At 41.8% G+C, this 19,649-nt stretch overlaps 1 long non-coding RNA gene across 2 annotated transcripts in view; it reads left to right on the forward strand.

Moving 5' to 3' along the window:
- The window catches only part of LOC122685030, a 141,826-nt gene that overhangs the window by 91,721 nt on the left and 30,456 nt on the right, over positions 1-19,649 (forward strand). For both annotated transcript variants that reach the window (XR_006338226.1, XR_006338225.1), the window contains exon 2: positions 17,455-17,529. This is a non-coding gene — a long non-coding RNA (uncharacterized LOC122685030). The remainder of the gene's footprint in view (positions 1-17,454; positions 17,530-19,649) is intronic.

The following is a 19,649-nucleotide window of genomic DNA, read 5'->3' on the forward strand; positions in this document are numbered from 1 at the left end:
AGAGAATGGTTCCCATGCCTTTATTGTTATCTGTGATGATTAAAAATTAGGCACATTGTTACCTGTGCAATTAGAAAAGCAACCATGTGATCTGTGTTACCGTACCTCTGAGCTGATGCAGATCCTTCGGTCTCAGAGCTGGAAGACACCTTAGAGATGATCAGATGCACTTTTCAAATAAGGACATGAAGGTCCTGAGAAGTCGTGGAGAGTAGGCACTGGACCTTAGATCTCTTGAGTTCAAGTCCAGTAGGTTTCCCAGTGTACCATCCTGCCTGTCTTCTTGTATACCTTCCTGAGGTACTAAGAAGCATTATATATATTATATATATTATATTATATAATATATATTATATTATAGAAGCATAATATATATATAATATATATAATGTCAGATATATATATATCAGATATGAAAATAATATTAGTACTCCTGGTAGAAGTAGTAAGTAGAGAATATTTCTGAAATTGTGATGGTTGATCTAATTTTCTGGGTTCCGTTTTTTCATGACTTACATTTTGAAGTCTCAAATTTTGTTAGTAAAGTGTATTTGTTACTGTTGTTCCGTTGCTCAGTCATGTCGAACTCTTTGTGATCCCATGGACTGTAGCCCACCAGGCTCCTCTGTCCGTGGGATTTTCCCAGCAAGGAAATTGGAGTGGGTTGCCATTACCTCCTCCAGGGGATCTTCCCAACCCAGGGCTCAAACTCCTGCATTTCCTGAATTGGCAGGTGAATTTTTTACCACTGAGCCACCTGGGAATCTCTGTATATGGAATAAGTACACGTAAAGTGCCTGAGACATATAGCCTCTCATTAAATGACAGCTAATTTTAAAGCTGCTAAAGGATCACTTTCTATAGACCGAAAGCTCTAATTATTATTTCATTTAATCCTCATAATTCCACTGCAGGAAAACTCAGATTGAGAGAATTTGGGCCATTTGCCCAGCACCTCCCTTGGGGTAAGGTCATAAAAGAGGCAGAACTGAACTAAGGTTGGCTTGACTCTCCAATCTAGGGTAAATGTACCTTTTATGAAACACTCTAATGGCTCAGCGGATGGTATGGGAAGGTAAGATGGTGAAAGCCAGTGGACCTTCAACTTTGCAAAGATTCAGTGCTTCTTTCTCTCCTACTCCTTTGTACTTTTAAAACAGAACGCCTTGGAAATCTTTGTGTTCATCCAACGTGTGTCAGCTTTTCCATATGACTCCGTATTTCTGAGCAGACTGCAAACGATTCATTCCAAGCTCAAACCATGCACTCTGAGAGGAATTCAATTCATTATTAGGAGACAAGGGTAGTACTCCTGCTAATATCCCCTCTCCTCCACCTCCCAGCCTACTTTCTGGCTGTCAGCATGTTCATCTTTTTGCATAAAGCATCCAAGAGCTGACAGGTTGGCACGATAATCGATATAAAAGAGAGCAGATGATTATCAAGGGCACAGAGGCAAAGGTTATCACGACGAGTTTTAACTACTGTTTAAATCTCATGGGACCTGCACGTAGAATGGTGAGCATGAAATAACTTGCTAGAAAATTCAGAACTAATTAATCTATTACCATATTCCATTAAATACATTTAAACAAGGCACCTACTCTCTATTGTAAAAGTCATGCATCCAATTCTAACAAGCTGTTTTCCCTCTTTTGCAATGTGGAAAAAAAAAAACTATTTTCTACTATGCTGAAAATTAAATTGGCTATGTGTACAAAAAAAAAAAAAACCACCACAAAACAATATAAGGCCCATGGCACTAAAAACTCATTAAGATTTTTTTTTTTGGTGGCAGTGCACAAAATGCTGTAAAATAATGTGAAATCCAAATATTCCTAAATAATCAAAAATTAAATGAGATGGGATACACTCTTTCAGTACCAGAAGGAAGTTTCTTTCAGAAATCATCTGTAAGTATTATATTTAGAACCAGCTTTGGTAGCATTGATCCTGAGAGATAAGATAATCTGTGGAGTGTTCAGTCATAAGAAATAAAAAGTTATGTTAGCTTTCATGTAAGATATATCATTCAGAATATTGTCTTAAACAGTTAAATATCACTATAATGTTTTTAAATGCACTTTTTTTCCTTTGGTGTCTCACTCCTACAGTGGGAGCCCTAATGAGCCTCAGCCACAATTATTTGGCTGGGTAAAATGCTCAGCTTGGTGAATGATTTGGGAGAGATAATATGATTAAAAGCCAGAATTTTGTCTCTTATTAACCATTCAACAGTTTGCCCTAAGGTCACTGATCAGATTTATTAAACACCCTCATGGTAAAACCCAAGGCAGTCCCACCTTCCCCTTAGGCAGAGTTAATTTTTGCAACTCTGAAATGATTTGTAAGTTAAGATGTTATTTTTGCTGAAATAGCAAGTACATCTCAGGCCAGTGATTTTTTGAGTTTGTGAGTTTCTGGACAACATACTGTCTGCTAAGGATCTGTTTGATTGGGTGGGCGGGTAGGGTAGAGAGGCGATTCATTGAAGACCTAAGTCTGGAATGCAGAGCAGAAAGATCTCTTTGGAGACTGCAGTGGGTATCTGTTGTTCTGTCCATGCAAAATCCATCCTTTGCCTTCTGGTCATAGCCCCTCAGCGTCCTTTTTGGGGAATTCCTCTCTCTCACTGCCTACAGTTCTGATGAAACTGTCCAATAGGGTGTCCTGCCCTCAGGATAAGGATGGGCGCATGACATTAGCCACGATATTTGACCCTCTTTGGAATTTAAATATGAGAGCCTGACAAGATTAAAAAAAAAAAGATTGGAGTTGATTCATCCCAAGGCTGGCATGCTGCAAAGATAGTCACTTACTTCCTGACATATTAGGTCCTTGGAGCAACTTGTATCTTTCTATTTTCTGTCCATAGCTTTTGATTTTTAGAAACTAACCTAAAGGTAATTAGTGAAAAGATACCTTATCCTTTCAATAAAATCCTTTCAGTGAAAGCAGTCACAGTGTTGCTGTTAGTGAAGGACATACCACCCCAAAATATGCCACTTTGCTATATTGATTATTTTGAGCTGAAGGCACTTGAAAAAAAGCAAATGCAGGGGAGGCTTTCCTTGAATCCGCTTTATTCTCCTGAAGACCAGATCCTCCAGAAGGAGCTCCCATTGTCATAATCCCCTCCCTGGGAGTGTATTTGGGCTTGCCTGCTGACTCAGGATAGTAAAGAATCTGTCTGCAACGCAGGAGACCCAGGTTTGGTCCCTGAGTTAGGCAGATCCTCTGGAACAGGGAATGGCTACCCTTCTTTCTCCAGTATTCTTGCCTGGAGAATCCCATGGACAGACCATGGGGTTGCAAAGAGTCGGACGTGACTGAGCAACATGCAGTTCATTGACTTGGTAGTATATTTAACTAGGGAAGAGTGCCTCTTATCCTGGAGACAGAAGTAGGCCCCATACCCAGACAGACTTTGCCACAAACCGTCACACCTCCCACCCATCTATTCTTCTGGGGGCTCTTTCATCTTTTCTAAAAATCATTTCCTCTCCCTTAGGAGCATACATCCTCCCTCCCTTTTCCTGATTAAGATGATATTCAAGTCTGAATTCTAAGCCACCCCTAAAAGTTACTCATTTTTCCCTGGGTCTCTCCCACGTGATACACATGTTAACAAAATTTTGTTTGTTATTTTCTCTTGTCGATCTGTCTCCAGTCACAGGGGTCTCAGCTAAGAATTCAGAAGGGTAGAGGGAAAATTATTTCCCCCCCTTTACACCAGCAACAAGGAATCCTAACCAGCACAGATATTCTTAAGGAGATGTAGACAATATGAGTCACTGGGAATCTGGGAATAAGCTCTACCCATAAAGGGGTGTTAACTTAAAAACACACAACATAAAAGTTATGAGTTGAAGTGTTATTCAGATTTTTACTGGGGACTATAGCACAGGAGACAATTCTGAGAAACTGCTCCAAAGAGGTAGGAGAGGAGCCAGTATATATTGTAAATGAGTTTTTTTTTGGCTAGGAAATACATGTAGTCAAGCATACATTTTGAGAACAGATTACTACTAATCACAAAGAACAAGATATCTCAAGTTTATGATTTTAGTGATGTTCTAGGTACAGGAAAATCCAAGAATCTGGGGTCATTGAAATTCTTCCTGAGACATGCATCTGACTTTCTAGGGACCCATTTATTTAAAGCACTGAGTGCCTCATCCTAGTTTTCATCCTGAGTTCCCTCAGGGCTCACTGTTGGTGAGTGACTGCAGTGGGTGGCGACTTAACCCTTGTATAACCAGGTGATGAATGATGCTTTGTTTTCGTTGCTGTTCCCAGAGGTGTGGGGTGCACAGTGGGGAGGCTGAAGACCGCCAAAGACAGCCTTCAACCTTGTGCAGTCTGGTCTACACTTTTGATAAAAGTAAAGTGACGCTGAAAATCGAGACTTTTGCTTTTCACAGAGTTCAGTGCCCTCCATAAATCTATCTTCTCATTAGAAGAGCTGTGAGATCATTTGCAAAGTCACCAGGGGAAAGAATATACATATGTGCTTTCTCAGAGTCCTTGAAAGCCCTAGATAAAATAGGTTTCTGTCCTTGTACAGAGTCTTCCCAGCTGTGGGAGTCTAGAGGCAGGAGAGGAGAAAAGACTTAATCTTTCCCATCTCCCAGGTCCTCCCAACATCATCAAATTTGTGTCTACAGTAAATCTCTTAGCTCTTCTGTGATCAGGGTAGTAATCCAACAGAAACCTTGTGGCAGCGTGGATCAGTGGCTCCCAGATTTTGATTTCACATGCCAGTGAAATTAAAATAAAAATTAGGCTGACTTGGAATTGCTACTTTTTTGTTTTACCAAATGAGGATATTAAAGTAGAAAAATGAACAAATATTGTCATCATTGTTACATAAAAAAGGTAAATTTAAAGACCAAAAGCCACCAGTTACATAAATTTATATACACATACAAAATCAGTTGTGTGAACTTTAGGAAAAACCTAGTTTTCTTCAGTTTGCAGTGTGAAAGGCCCTGGTCCAAGACATGATGAGTAGCTCCAGGCCTCTGAGAGCACCCTGGAGGCACAAATGAGACACCTTGCAGAGTGTCAAGGATATTCACAGGTCTGGGCTACTGCTTTCCAGGCTCACCTTTCCGGAGGTTGATCACAGCCACACACCCTGGTGCAAGGGCTACAACAGTTTTGTCCATGTTAACACATAAACACCCTAGGCTGATTAAGGGCTTAACAGGTTTGGTTTCTTAACAGAAACCTCCATCCCCAAGGGCAACCAAGAGCACATCACGTGATGCCTCAGGGCTCAGCAGAGCTTCTGGGGACCTCATGCAGAGTTTCCTCCCTTTCCCAGCCTTCTTCTGAACCCTGGTTTCCAGGTTCTTCTTTACGCCTGAACCCCACCTCTCTGCTCAGTGTATTCACTTAGGTGCCAATTCCGTGACTCCATCCCAAGAGATCACTGGCCCTACCCGGTGTAGACTTCTAGCCAAGGCTTCCCCACCCTTGACCTCAAACTAAGTTCTAGGAACCTCTTCCCAAGTACAGTATCCCCTGGCGTGCACTTTCCAGGAGGGATTTAGGACAGCTAATATGATTCCTTTTGGTCGTGACAGATTGCAAGCTCAGTGTGACTGTGTTATCACCATGTGCCGGCACTAACGTACTCTAGTCTAGATCAGCAAATCTTGAAATACTTTTTAGTCCTCTGAATTCTCTTTTTAAAGAGACCCAGGAGGGAAGGACACTGTACTGGAGACATAAATAGAAGGTCACACAGGCAGGAGAAAGGGACATACCATCAGCCTTACATGCAAAAGTAACGGTAGACACATGCTGTAGGTCAATCTAAAGAATCATGTGTGGATAAAAGAGAAGGGTCAATGGTAGCTGAGACTAGTATGTATATCATTGAAAACCAGTCCACTTATCATCATTTGTTCAGGTTCATGGGTTGCCAGTGTTAAATGTTAATGTTAAAGTAATTAGAATGAAATAGTCCATATTATCTTAAACATGTGTTATGATCTATATCAGCCATCTTAAGGTAAATTACTCTGCAGTAATAAATTATCCCCAAATCTTTGTGGCTGACAGCAGCAACAGTTTAGTTTTGCTCAGGTTACATGCTTATCATTCATGGGCTGGCTGGGGCTCTGCTCCACATGTCTTCGTTCTGAGATCCAGGCTGAAAGAGCAGCCCCTCTCTGGGATGTTCTGACCTCATGGCGGAATCACATGATGGCTTTTAGAGCTCACGCTGAGAATGGACAAGTGACACATTCAGTCCCATCTCACTGGTCAAGTCACGTGGTCAAGCTTAGGGTCAGTGAGGGTAAGGAAGTATTGTAGAATCCATTAGAATCCACCCAGAGGGAGAGTCTGGAGAAGGAAATGGCAACCCACTCTATAGAATTCCATGGACAAAGGAGCCTGGAGGGCTACAGTCCATGGGGTTGCATAGAGTCGGACACGACTGAGTGACTTACACACAGAGGGAGAGTCAGTGGATAGTTTAGGTAATAATACAATATACCCCATGAATACTCTACTTTTCTACTCTTCTTAAGTATTCTACTTAAGAAGTAGAACACACTACTTCTTATTGAATATCTCCTAGAAGTACAAGTATCAACAGTCTTTAAGAATCTCGTTACTCTGGAGCTGCAACTAGCACGTTTAAGCCGAGGGCCAATCCTTCAGAGGCCCTGCGTTCTGCAGGGGAGCCGGCTTACAAGATGGCAGCCATGCCACCACGTGGGTCAGTGTTTAGAGTGAATAATGCAAGTGCAGCGTTTCACCACAGCCCTGGTGGAGTTGAAAAATTATTTATGGCTTCCCCATTTATGGCGTGCTGCTCAGTTTCCCGTGAGTTGCTAGGAAAGATTCCTGATAGCTACTATGAGCCATTGAAACCTATGAGACTTCATTTATTATGGCATAATATCCACATTACCTCACTTGTGCTAGACCATATGGAGAGCTCTCTGTTGAATTTGGCATAGTTACTGGGGTGAAACGGGAACGGATTCTGTTCCTCGTCCTCCTCAGTTATGCTGTATGTTGGATCAGGCGGCCAACTTCAACAGATCATCTGGGCAAAGCAGTCAGTCCTCCGGACCGCATCATCGCCGTCACCTATGCCAGTGAAGGATAACAGACGTGATCCTGAAGCCTGTCTGAGTGGTAGGGAAGAGCATCATCTCAAGAGTGGATCTGTAAGAGTCCTGAGGACCTGAAGCTTGTGCTTGAAAGTTGAGGGAGAAGCGGGACACCCATTTGTCACTCATTGTGGGTGGCGTTTGGAGGGAGAGGCAGGAAGTTCAAGAGACTCTGAAAAGCAGAGCCAATTCTAAATCCCAATGAGCCACCAGCAACAACAACTTCAAGAGAGAAAGGTGCACGCAGGGCAAAGCCGGAGCACACAATCTGCCATGCCAGTTTACCTATTGCTTAAAAAATGGAATAAATAGACAGTTGGACTCTGTGAGCATTGTGAGAAGGAATGTTTATCCCCATAATGTAGCTATAAGCTAGGGGGTGAGGGGTGGGGATAGGGGCCACTATACAGATATTTCCATGTACCTTTCGTGATTTTGGGGTGGTTTATACAAGACTGGAGAGACTTAGTATGTTCCCTTGTACACATGATTGGAAACCTATTGGGGGAGGGCTTTTCCTGTTTGGATGGTCTTGGGGAGCACTAACCCTTATAGGAACTTTCAGGCATTTTACTGACAATTACAATGAATTCACCTAAAATAAAAGCAAGCACATTAAAATTGGTCTGAAAATTCACATGATAACTGGAAAAAAGAATCCTATTAGTTTTCTCCATTTACAAAAGAACTGTTTTGTGGTTTCCATTATAATGCTATTCCATCTAAGATTTTTGTGAATCTGTCTGTGTATCTGTCTCTCTCTCACACACAGACCTAAAAATCAAAGTAAAACTCAGCAAAATGTAAGAAAAGTTAGCAAGTGCTTTAAGAGACTTGATGTATAAGCTCAATCCATCCTCATATTTCTTTTTCCACTTGGCTTCTTCTATGTTTCTCATCTTTATCAAATTGGAACATTAATAATTGAAGAGTTCCCACTGCATGGTATTATCACTAATAATGAGCTGTGGGTGAAACAGACCCTTCCCTTCCAAAGGACAAGCTCGAACCTTGCTTATCGTTAACTATTTAAAATAAAATCAGAAGATTAGCTCCCACCTTCCTACCCCCCTAAAAAAGTCTAATTAGTGTTCGTCTATTGGAGAGGAAGCTGAGCACGCTGCTCCACCACTGCCAAATGAAATTAGGGCCCAATTATTGATAAATGAAGAGTGGTTTGAGCTGGAGCCTGGCCTGGAGTCGCGGAAATACATCTGTCATTTGGCCTGCACAGGAGTCATTCATGTGTGACTTAACATCCTGTGCATTTATCATGCATCTGTAGATTTTTGTTTTAATTCAGTTAGCTGTCTAACTCGATTCGGTGCGAGATCCCCCGAATGGAGTCAGGATTTGGACTGACAGATGCAATTCTAGTCTGAAATGGTGTGTGACAGGACTAGCTATCCTGCATATTAATTATTATTGAAACCATTATAGGCAGCGCTTTTACACTAATGGTCGATTCCGTTATCTGTTTTGTGGCTTCTATGGTTAACAATTGCCCAGTTGCTCCAGGGCAGGTAGGAGACAAGCTGGATCAATGGACCATTGTTGTTACGTGCACTTACTATTACCATGAAAATTAGAATGGAAGTGCTTGAAAGGCAAGAATGAAAATGCCCCTGTCTTACCATTATGCAAATGACACATTCTAGAAACGAGATAAGTAGGGGGAGAAACACTTTTCATAAATCTTAACTAGGTAAAAGAGTTTATTAAATCCATTGTCAAAAACAAATTGAAAACAAACATTTGTTAAGTTGATGAAAAAAAAAAAATAAAGGAAGAAATGTCTGCAGGGCTATTCCCAGCCTAGCTCTGCACAAAAGCTTAGTTTGGTAGCAGGCTAAGGTTTAATTTAAAGTTCCTGTCGTTTTATCATTTGATTGTGCAAAATATTGAAAACAACTGTTGCCTTCAAAAAGAAGTTGCTAATGCAATTTTTTGCCCAAATTTCTGAGGAAATATTGTATTGGGAGGACTTGAATGGGACCAAGTCCAAGGGCAGCCATCTTGCCTCAGCCGTTGGTTTTCCTTCTTTCTTTCATTGTTTTATTCAGGTATCCTGGTCACGTGCCCACCCCTCTTGCCCTTCTGATTTAAACCATCTAATGAACTTTGTGAAGCCTTGCAAAACACATTCCAGTGACAGGACTGATCAAAGTAAATGTTGCTGAAATTGTATGAAAAATGTAGTGAAATTGTATGAAAGTTTTCTTGTCATTTGCTTATCAACCTCCTGTGACAGGAATTGTGTGGTTACCAACATGGGTGAGTACTGGTTCAGACACAGCTCAAATTACACATTTCCATTCCTTAAAGAATTTGTAAAGTTGCTGAGGACTTTGATGAAGCAAAGTACAAAATGGTAATACAATGAAGTGTAATATTTTGTATTAAATAGAAAATTAAATGGTAGAGTTGAAGTCATAATGTTGAATTTGCATCTTTTCAAAAGATTCATATTTGTTAAAGGGCATTTCATATTGGTATTTCAGGTCCAAAGAAGCTTCTTTTTTTCCTAAACAATTAAAAATTTGCATCTTAGAATAAATGCTTTTTCATCTCCCGATGTTTGAAAATGAGGTGCTTATAAAGAACCTGGCTTCAGTTTAAAAGTTCAATAGCTTGATTATGATATTGGCTTACAAGATTTTTGCTGTTAAAGAACATTTTGAATAAAAGAGCAGATTAGAAAGCAAAGATATATCTTAGTATAAATAGATCTTAAAATTTTAATAGTCATAATATTCAGGAAATATAAGTAAATTTTGACTTTATAGTTTGGAAGCTATTATCATTTTTTGTGTGATTAGCTCCTCCAATTTACAGTGTTTGCCTCACTGCTTTATTTCTTTCAATAGGTTTTTTTTTTTTTTAAATAAGGCTCCAAAAACTTAATTATGGCTTATGCAAATATCATTTGAGGGAAAAGAGGGTAATATTAAATCTTTAAAAGCATTGTTACGTTAATGCAAGAAAAGTCGTTGTAGGTATTAACTGGCATTCAGAGAAAAAAAAAATTGAACGGAGGTGGGGAGACCTCTTGGAGATACTCTCATTTCTTTCTTAAAACCATGTACTTGGATCAGTTTTTCCCAACTTTTTATCAAAGGTGAGTGTTTTAGAAACCTGAAGGGGAAAAAAAGAAGAGATTTTGCTTCTGAATTCTGTACAGATTGAAAGCCAAACTAAGTCATACGATGCCAAAACCACTGAAGATGAATACATGAAGCATGGCAGCCACTTTCTTTATAGGCATGATGCAAAGCTTTTTTTTTTTTTAATTTATTTATTGAATCGCCTACATTTTTGCTTTATTGATTAGGATCTCCAATAATATCCAAAACCTACAGAAAAACACACAGGTGAATCGGAGTAACAATCATGTTTAATTAAGCTGGTGAAATTAAAATTTTCACCTAAGAAGACATGAAGTTGGAAATCAGCCACATATTTTGAATGCACCCATAGCCTGCTGAGCACTGGGCTTAAAGAGTGAAGAATGCTTAATACCATGAAGTTGCCAAATGATGAAAATACTGTTTGGGAAGTGTGGGAGTGAGATGATAGGAAGGAAAAGAGGTTGGTGGACAGGATGGGGACCAGGACAGATTGAGTTACGTGGCTCTAGGCCAGTGTTTTCCCAGCTTTCTGACTCTGGACCAGGATGAGTCTATGAACATTCATGGGGCTGTTGCCTGAAGAGAAAAGGGAGTGTCAGGGGAGAAAACTTGACCCTCATAGATGTAGTGAGTGGGGACGTGTGAGTGAAACTAACAAAAGGCCGATTAACAGGAGAAGAGGCACAAGGGTTTTACTAAAACTAATGTGCATGAGAGTTCGCAGAAAAGAAGTGAAACTAAAAAAAGCAGTTAGACCCAAGGGCTTTTATTTATTTATTTATTTTTATTTTTTAATTTTTTTCATGATTTTTAAAAATTTCTTTTAATTGGAGGCTAATTACTTTACAATATTGTGGTGATTTTTGCCATACATTGACATGAATCAGCCATGGGTGTGCATGTGTCCCTCATCCTGATCCCCCCTCCCACCTCCCTCCCCATCCCGTCCCTCAGGGTCATCCCAGTGCACCAGCCCTGAGCACCCTGTCTCATGCATCCAACCTGGACTGACGATCTATTTCACATATGATAATATACATGTTTCAATGCTATTCTCTCAAATCATCCCACCCTCACCTTCTCCCACAGAGTCCAAAAGTCTGTCCTTTATATCTGTGTCTCTTTTGCTGTCTCAAATATAGGGTCATCATTAACATCTTTCTAAATTCCATATATATGCGTTAGTATACTGTATTGGTGTTTTTCTTTTTGACTTACTTCACTCTGTATAATAGGCTCCAGTTTCATTGACTTCATTAGAACTGATTCAAATGCATTCTTTTTAATAGCTGAGTAATATTCCATTGTGTGTATGTACCATAGCTTTCATAGCCATTCGTCTGCTGATGGACATCTAGGTTGCTTCCATGTCCTGGCTATTGTAAACAGTGCTGTGATGAATATTGGGGTGCACGTGTCTCTTTCAGTTCTGGTTTCCTTGGTGTATATGCCCAGGAGTGATATTGCTGGGTCATATGGCAGTTCTATTTCCAGTTTTTTAAGGAATCTCCACACTGTTCGCCATAGCGGCTGTACCAGTTTGCATTCCCACCAACAGTGTAAGAAGGTTCCCTTTTCTCCACACCCTCTCCAGCATTTATTGTTTGTAGACTTTTGGATAGCAGCCATTCTGACTGGCATGAGATGGTACCTCATTGTGGTTTTGATTTGCATTTCTCTGATAATGAGTGATGTTGAGCATCTTTTCATGTGTTTGTTAGCCATCTGTATGTCTTCTTTGGAGAAATGTCTGTTTAGTTCTTTGGCCCATTTTTTTTATTGAGACCCAAGGGCTTTTATACCTTCTTAACAAAAGTAAAGTTTGGGCTTCTAGGGACAATAAGCTGTGGGGAAGTGACTAGGAAATACCTGGGGGAATTAATGGAAGGGAAGATTCCCTGGAGAAGGGATACGCTACCCACTCCAGTATTCTTGGGCTTCCCTGCTGGCTCAGACGGTGAAGAATACACCCGTAATATGGAAGATCTGCGTTCGATATCTGAATTGGGAAGATCCCCTGGAGGAGGGCACGGCAACCCACTCCAGAATTCTGGCCTGGAGAATCCCCATGGACAGAGGAGCCTGGTGGATTACAGTCCATGGGATGGCAAAGAGTCAGACACGACTGAGTACCTAAGCACAGCACAGCACAGCGGCAAGGGTGGCTTTGTTTGTTTGTTTGTTTGTTCGTTTGTTTGTTTGTTTGTTTGATGTGGTGGTGTTGGTTTATTCACTAAGTCGTGTCTGACTCTTGCAACCTGAACTGTAGCCCTCCAGACTCCTCTGTCCATGGGATTTTCCAGGCAAGAATACTGGAGTGGGTTGCCATTTACTCATATTTAAAGTCTTTACTGAAGTGGTTACAATATGGCTTCTGTTCTGTGTTTTTTGGCCGTGATGTGGGATCTCAGCTCCCCGACTAGGGATTGAACCATATCCCCTGCATTGGAAGGTGAAGTCTTAACCACTAGACCACCAGGGAAGTCCCATAAGGTCTGTTTTAGTAAGATCTGTTTATGAAAACTCATCTTGCTCTTGGCTACCCATCTTCAATGGTGAATCTTTCTTCTGTCCTTGGTTGGGGTAGGGGTACCTTCCTCACAAAGAAATTTATTCCTTCTTTTTAGGCAGATAAGGGAACGGCTGAGAATTTTTCCTGGATCTGTTGATTCTCAGTTGCCTTCAGCTCAAAATAATCCTATGCCAAACTGGCATATTTTGGAGTGGCATATTCTGATATTAATAGTTTAAAAAGATAATTATAAATGCCTTAAATTAAATGGACTTTTATCCTAAGATTTTCTTTCCTCCATTTTCAGCTTTTAAAATAACATGTATTTCATGAAAAGATGTCTGTAATTGGGGGTGTATATTTTCCTCTAATGTCTTTATTTAGCAAAATAAGACCTTAGGGACTCAATGCTATTCTCTCAATTTTTTTTAAATTTATTTTTTATTTCAGTGGTCCATGATTTAAGGAGAAGGGGCAGCAGAGGGTGAGATGGTTAGATAGCATCACTGACACAGTGGATATGAATCTGAGCAAACTCAGGGAGACAGTGAACAACGGGAGCCTGGTGTACTGCAGTTCATGGGGTTGAAAAGAGTCAGACACAACTTAGCCACTGAACAACAACAACAATGATTTCTCAAGCACCTGGAAACACTGCCTACAGCGCATTCTCTGGAAGAAATAGTAACAGTAGCCACTTTTATTGAGTCCCTGCTATGCCTCAGACAATGGTTGGGGAAATGCACATATATTCTTGATAACACTAACACTGGTCCTAGGAGGTAGATGGTATTGTTCTGATTCAATAAAGGAGGAAAGCAAGGCTGACCGAAGTTAAGTTGTTTGCTTCAAGTGGCATAACCTGGGGGTGATCTTAGCATCTGTCCTTTAAACAGGACAGTCTTGGAACTTCCCTGGGGGTTCAGTTTTTAAGACTTCACCTTCCACTGCAGGGGATGTGGGTTTGATCTCTGGTGGGAGAGCTGAGATCCCACATGCCTTGCTGCCAAAAAATCCAAAGCATAAAACAGAAGCAGTATTGTAACAAATTGAATAGAGACTTTAAGAAAATAAACAGGACACTCTTTAGAGTAAAAGAAGGTAATAGTCACAGTTACACCAGGACATCAAGTTCCAATGGGGTCTTTCCAGGACAACGCAGCACAGGTACCCTTCAGAGCTACTTCACATCCTCTGTAGGCCGGGATTTCAATCAGCTGGCATCTAAAGCCCAGGTGTGCTCTTGTCACTGTATGAGGCTGCTTCTGAAAGTTCTACAAAAATAGGGATATCAGGCTTCCCTGGTGGCTCAGTGGTGAAGAATCCACCTCCCAATGTAGGAGACACGCGTTTGATCCCTGATCTGGGAAGATCCCGCATGCCCCGGGACAGCTAAGCCCGTGTGCCCCACTATTAAGCCTGTGCTCTAGAAGCCAGTGAGTCGCAAGTACCGAAGCCCAGGAGCCTGAGTTCCACAAGAGAAGCCACCGCAATGAGAAGCCCACAACCCGAACCACAACTAGAGAGTAACCCCCGCCTGGCCACAGTTGGAGAAGAGCCTACGAAGCAACGAAGACCCAGCACAGCAAAAAATAAATAAAATAGATAAATAGAATTGTAAAAAAAAAATAAGGAAATCAATTTTGGGGAGACTGAATGTACCAGACTGTTTCATTAGGGTGGACAAAACAATCCTATATTCAGCACTCTATTAGGGATGACTGGATCACAGGACATCTATTTGCCATGGCGATTTGGCAAGTAGTTTGAGGCTGAGAAGGCAACTCACCAGCCTGTAGATAACTATGTTAGTGCCTCATCTTAAGAGAGGAATTGATTTTCCACAGGTCGAAGGTACATTAAGGTAGTGGTTGGTGGGACTCTGATTTCACCTCCGGGTGCCCACGGGACAGAGATAGGAATAGATCCTTTGGTTGTCATGACTGCAGCCCAGCACGCCAACCCCAGAAATGATTCTGGGAGGGACTGAGCCTAACCCTGGAAGGGAAGTAGGAGTCTGGCAGTCATTAATGTTTACCTTGAAATGAGAGCCTGGGACTCTATGGGAGTTACTGCTGTGTGCTTGACTTGCCCTCTGTCATCCGGGAAGATGCAGGCGAAACCTGCCTGTCTTGACTAGATGAAGATGGTGGTGGGAAAGTAGCTCAATGACCCTGAATCCACACGAGGCCCCATCCCTCTCTGCTCCCTCGCGTTGTCAGGAATAAACGCAGTTCAGCTTCGGGGCTGACTCCTGGTGCTCTCACCTGCACCGTGACCTGTAACTTTCTAATTTTGTTTTTTTTTTTTTTTTGGAGAAGGGTTCTTCTCTTGCCAGAAAGGGCTTTCTGTTTGTGAAAGAATATGTAAAACAGCACCAGGTGAAGAATGACTTTTTCACCCAGTCTCGAAACCATCACAAAGAGACAAATTTTGCTGCTTTTGCTTCGTGTGTGAATTTTTTTTTTCCACACAGCTCTATTCATCGCCTGAAACAATGGGGCCAGTGTTGGCCAGCAGAGAATGGTGCTATTCATGTAGCCCCGTAGCCTGAACTTGTTAGTCTTGGCCGCCCTGCGCTGCTGGCTGCTGGCAAGAAAGCCGGTCTGTGTTGTTGGCCAGAGCAGGGCAGATCAGAGACTGAATGCTGGCAGCCAGATTCCCAGATAACCTCAGCTCCTCTGGAACACTCTTGTTGACATAAGCCTGTGCTTTGAGGGGTGTCTGGAATTCCAAGACCTTGAGCCAGGTGTGTGGGCAGGTGCGTGCGCTCTCAGCGTAGCGATCCCCACCGTCCTGGGCATCAAACGTGCTTGCATTAGGGGTTAAATGACTGGGGTAGGAATCAGACACCAGATCTGAATTCTAGCTCTGCAGCTGATTGGCAGTAGGAAGTGGGATGAATCTCAACCCCTCTGAATCTCCACGCCTTCGTCCGAGGAAAGCGGCTACCCGTGCCACCTACCTCATGGGGCACCGTGAAATTCAGTGATGTAATACTCTGCTCTGATCAGTGTGGAATGAATGTTAGCTACCGTGATCATGAACCAAAGGGTGACGCAGTGATTACTGTCGTGGATAACAGCCTGGTGTAGGGCCAGGTTGCTGTGGGTGGGAAGGTACCCCTGTGGAAGGATGAACAGACTCAGTGTCGTGCAGAATGGATTGGGGTCGGGGGCAGAGAGAAGACAAGCTTCCGAACTCCATTTCTAGTGCCGCAAGGGTAGAAAGTTTTGCAGAGAGGAAAATGCGCTCTGGCTGAGGCCACTCCATTCCTCTCAAGGACAGAACAGAAAACCCCTTTGCTTTCCCTCGGCGTGATCCCGCAAGAAGGGGTCTGTTAATGTATGCGCGAGATGGTCTCACCATCCTTGCCCTTCCTCTCCAACACAGCCTGAGTGCAGCGCTCAGGCTGCACCCTGCTTGTCATGTTCTTTTTCCTAAACAAGGTAAAGTCTTAGAGGTCTTATTTGGCTTCGGTGGGGGAGCCAACTGCAAATTATAAGCAACCTGTGGGAAACTTCGAGACCAGTAAGGTGGCTCCGCCATCTCTAGATTCACCCCAGTGCACGGCCCCGCAGACTGTTGGAATCCAAATGTGTTACGAAGATTAGTGTAGCCGTTCCAAATCAAGTGAAGTCTAAGATGGATGTAGGGCTGGAAACAGACAGTCTTTCAAGTTCCTTCCAAGCCAGCATGTTGTGATTTGTGAGGTTTTCCTTTGAATCAACGTTCTTGAGTCACCTTGTGTCTTGTGTGAGGTTGCCTCCATGAAAGCCAGACACACTTGGCACTGATTTGCTTGGCAGGGCTTATGTAGCAATACACTTGTTATAGTGTCAGCACTTGGGATTCTGCTAATGTACTATATGAAGCATAAACCGTGCTAATCACAAGGGCAATTTTCTATGTTATGTACATTACAGAGAAAAGACAGCGTATCCTTGGTGATTCTGGACATCTCAACCAGTCGTTCTGGGAACAGCAGACTTCACTTGGTGTGATCCCATAATTAGAAGACATTATTGTGGTTCATAAATGGCATTAATTAAAATTTTAATTAAATTTTCAAAAGATAATTTAATAAGAGTGGGATTGATTAGAAAATTATCAATGAATTTAAAGATTCATTTAAGACATTTATCTCTGTCACTTTTAAATTTCATTGAAATCTGTTAAAAGCTATGGTGGATATGTCCACAATAACATTTAAATAGTCACTGTATTGTTTTGAGAGACCAGTTGTTTGGAAGACGTGTCTTGATGTGTTTTATTGAGCAGTGAACTTTACACTGTTTATTTTGATGAACATTGTCCTGAAACAAATTGACAATAAAATGAAAACTGTCCAGTGTTCATTCTAAAACCAAAATCTTTAGCCAAGTACATTTTTCTTAAAAACATAAATAAGGATTTTCACACAAATGAATGACTGTGGCAAATTTACTAATGGCCTATTTGAGTCTTGGTCAGGGAGCTGACATGAGTGATTCTGAATTCTAACATAAGATGGATAATAGGTCTAAAATCTATAAAAACAGTAAAATAAATGAATAAAGAAGTGAATAAATGAATCAAGTACTGGGCCAGAAAGCAGGAAATATGGTACTTAAACAACGTGGTAAACAATATTTAACTTAGGCCCACCTTATTTTATTTTATTTATTAATTTTTTTAGGCCAACTTGAACCACAACAGCAAGACACACAGTTTCCATTTCAACAATGTAAATGGTGTCTGTGAGGACCTGGAGGTAAGACATTCATTCACTTATCCATTGCTTCACTCATTCCCTCCACAAATACAAAGCTAGAGTGATGCAGTCAGTGAATCCGCTGGACTCTGCCCTTAGAGTGCGTCCAGAATCCAATCACTTCTTCCCACCCCTGAGGTCACTGATGGACTCAAGCCACCATCCTTTATCTGCCTAAACAATTGTCTCAGTTTCCTAACTGGGTCTCCCTGTTTCTACTCTGGTGACAAAAGAGTCATCAGTGGTGGTCTTCTGAAACGTGAGCCAGATCTTTCAAAAATCTTCCAGGGGCATCAAACCTCATCCATAATGAGACTCGATGTCCTTCCTGTGTTGTCCTGCCTGGCCTCCCGTCTTCCCGTCGCCCACCCCTCCCCTCCCACTGCCTTCTCCCCAAACACAGTGCCTGCATCACTGCAGGGGGCTGCGCTCCACCCCAGACACACCTCTGTCTGCTCCCCCATCTCACTCAGGTCTCTGGTCAAGTAACCAGAGCTCAGATCATTCTATCGATCCCCATCTCCTCACTGGGCTTTGTGTCTCCCCATAGTGTTTATCTTCACTTGTGTGGACTGTTCACAAAAACATTTTTAAGCTTGTTCATTTTTGGTCTCCCTTCCTGATGGACAGGAGACAAATGATTCTGGTAAGGCACCGTGGTAGTTATGACAGGATAATAGAAAATAGAGTAGTGGGATAGAAACAAGAATTGTCTGATTTTTCTTAAGGAAGTATTATTTAAGTGGAGGCTGATGAGTGAATATAAGTAAGCCAGACAGAGAGTTCTGGGAAGGGCAAACAACGCATATATTCTAGTTTCTGAGTTTGTTAATTTCCTTCTGCTGCTGCTGCTGCTAAGTCGCTTCAGTCGTGTCCAACTCTGTGCGACCCCATAGACGGCAGCCCAGGAGGCTCCCCCGTCCCTGGGATTCTCCAGGCAAGAACACTGGAGTGGGTGGCCATTTCCTTCTCCAATGCATGAATGTGAAAAGTGAAAGTGAAGTCGCTCAGTCATGTCTGATTCTTCATGACCCCATGGACTGCAGCCTACCAGGCTCCGCCATCCATGGGATTTTCCAGGCAAGAGTACTGGAGTGAGTTGCCATTGCCTTCTCCTAATTTCCTTCTAGATCATGTCTTTTTTCTAAAAGTTTAAAATTATTTATTATTCATTTTTGGCTGTGCCGTGTGGCTTGTGGGATCTTAGTTCCCTGATAAGGGATCGAACAGGTGCCCTTTGCACTGGAAGGCCAGAGTCCCAACCACTGGACTGCCAGGGAAACCCCATCTACATCATGTCTTCTTGTCCTTGTCATTTTAATTATTGTAAATGTAACATCTGCTTCATGCAACAGTTTGGATTAAATAATATGAGAAAGTTCTTGCTAAAAAATAAATACATCAGAAAGGTGCACAAAATATTTAGAAACATGTTTCTAAGTAGACAGTTGAGTCCTTAAAGAAGTAAGGAGCATGACAGAATCTTCAACCCAGACAAGAAGGACTAAAGACCTGAGCATGACAGCACTGTTATCCTGGGGTGGGGCGGGTTGCAGACCCGAAAGATGAGTGCCCAGCCCACAGTTATGAAACAGGGAGAAAATAATCTCCAATGGATAGCCCACCTACACACAAAATAAAAGGATTAGAGCCCAGAGAACTTCAAGTCATAGACTATTAGAGGGAGACTCTAAAATATGTTTAAAGTGATTCAGGAAAGAAATCAGAATAGCATCAAACAGTATAAATAAGGAATGGGAAGCTTTGAGATTAAATTTCTAAAACTGAAGCATAGTGAAGTGAAAAGCATACCAGAAAGTTTAACCAAGGGATCCTAACAGTTCAGTCAAGATTTTCCCAAACTGTAGCTCAGAGAGATTAGGACAAGAAAAATAGTTTTTGAAGGAGAGGAAGAGTGTTCTTAGGAGAGTGCCAGAAGGAATAAAGGAAAGGAGTAAATAAAGAGATAATATGGGGTAGCGGGAGCCTGAGAGGAGACGAGGTTTAGAATCTCCCAGGCTTGATGAAAGACACGAAATCTCAGGTTTAGGAGACCTGAGTGGGGTTAGGTGATATCTGGACACAGCTCATAAAAATGCCAAAAATCAACAGAAAATCTT

Source organism: Cervus elaphus, chromosome 27 (genome assembly GCF_910594005.1).
Source record: "Cervus elaphus chromosome 27, mCerEla1.1, whole genome shotgun sequence".
Taxonomy (NCBI): domain Eukaryota; kingdom Metazoa; phylum Chordata; class Mammalia; order Artiodactyla; family Cervidae; genus Cervus; species Cervus elaphus.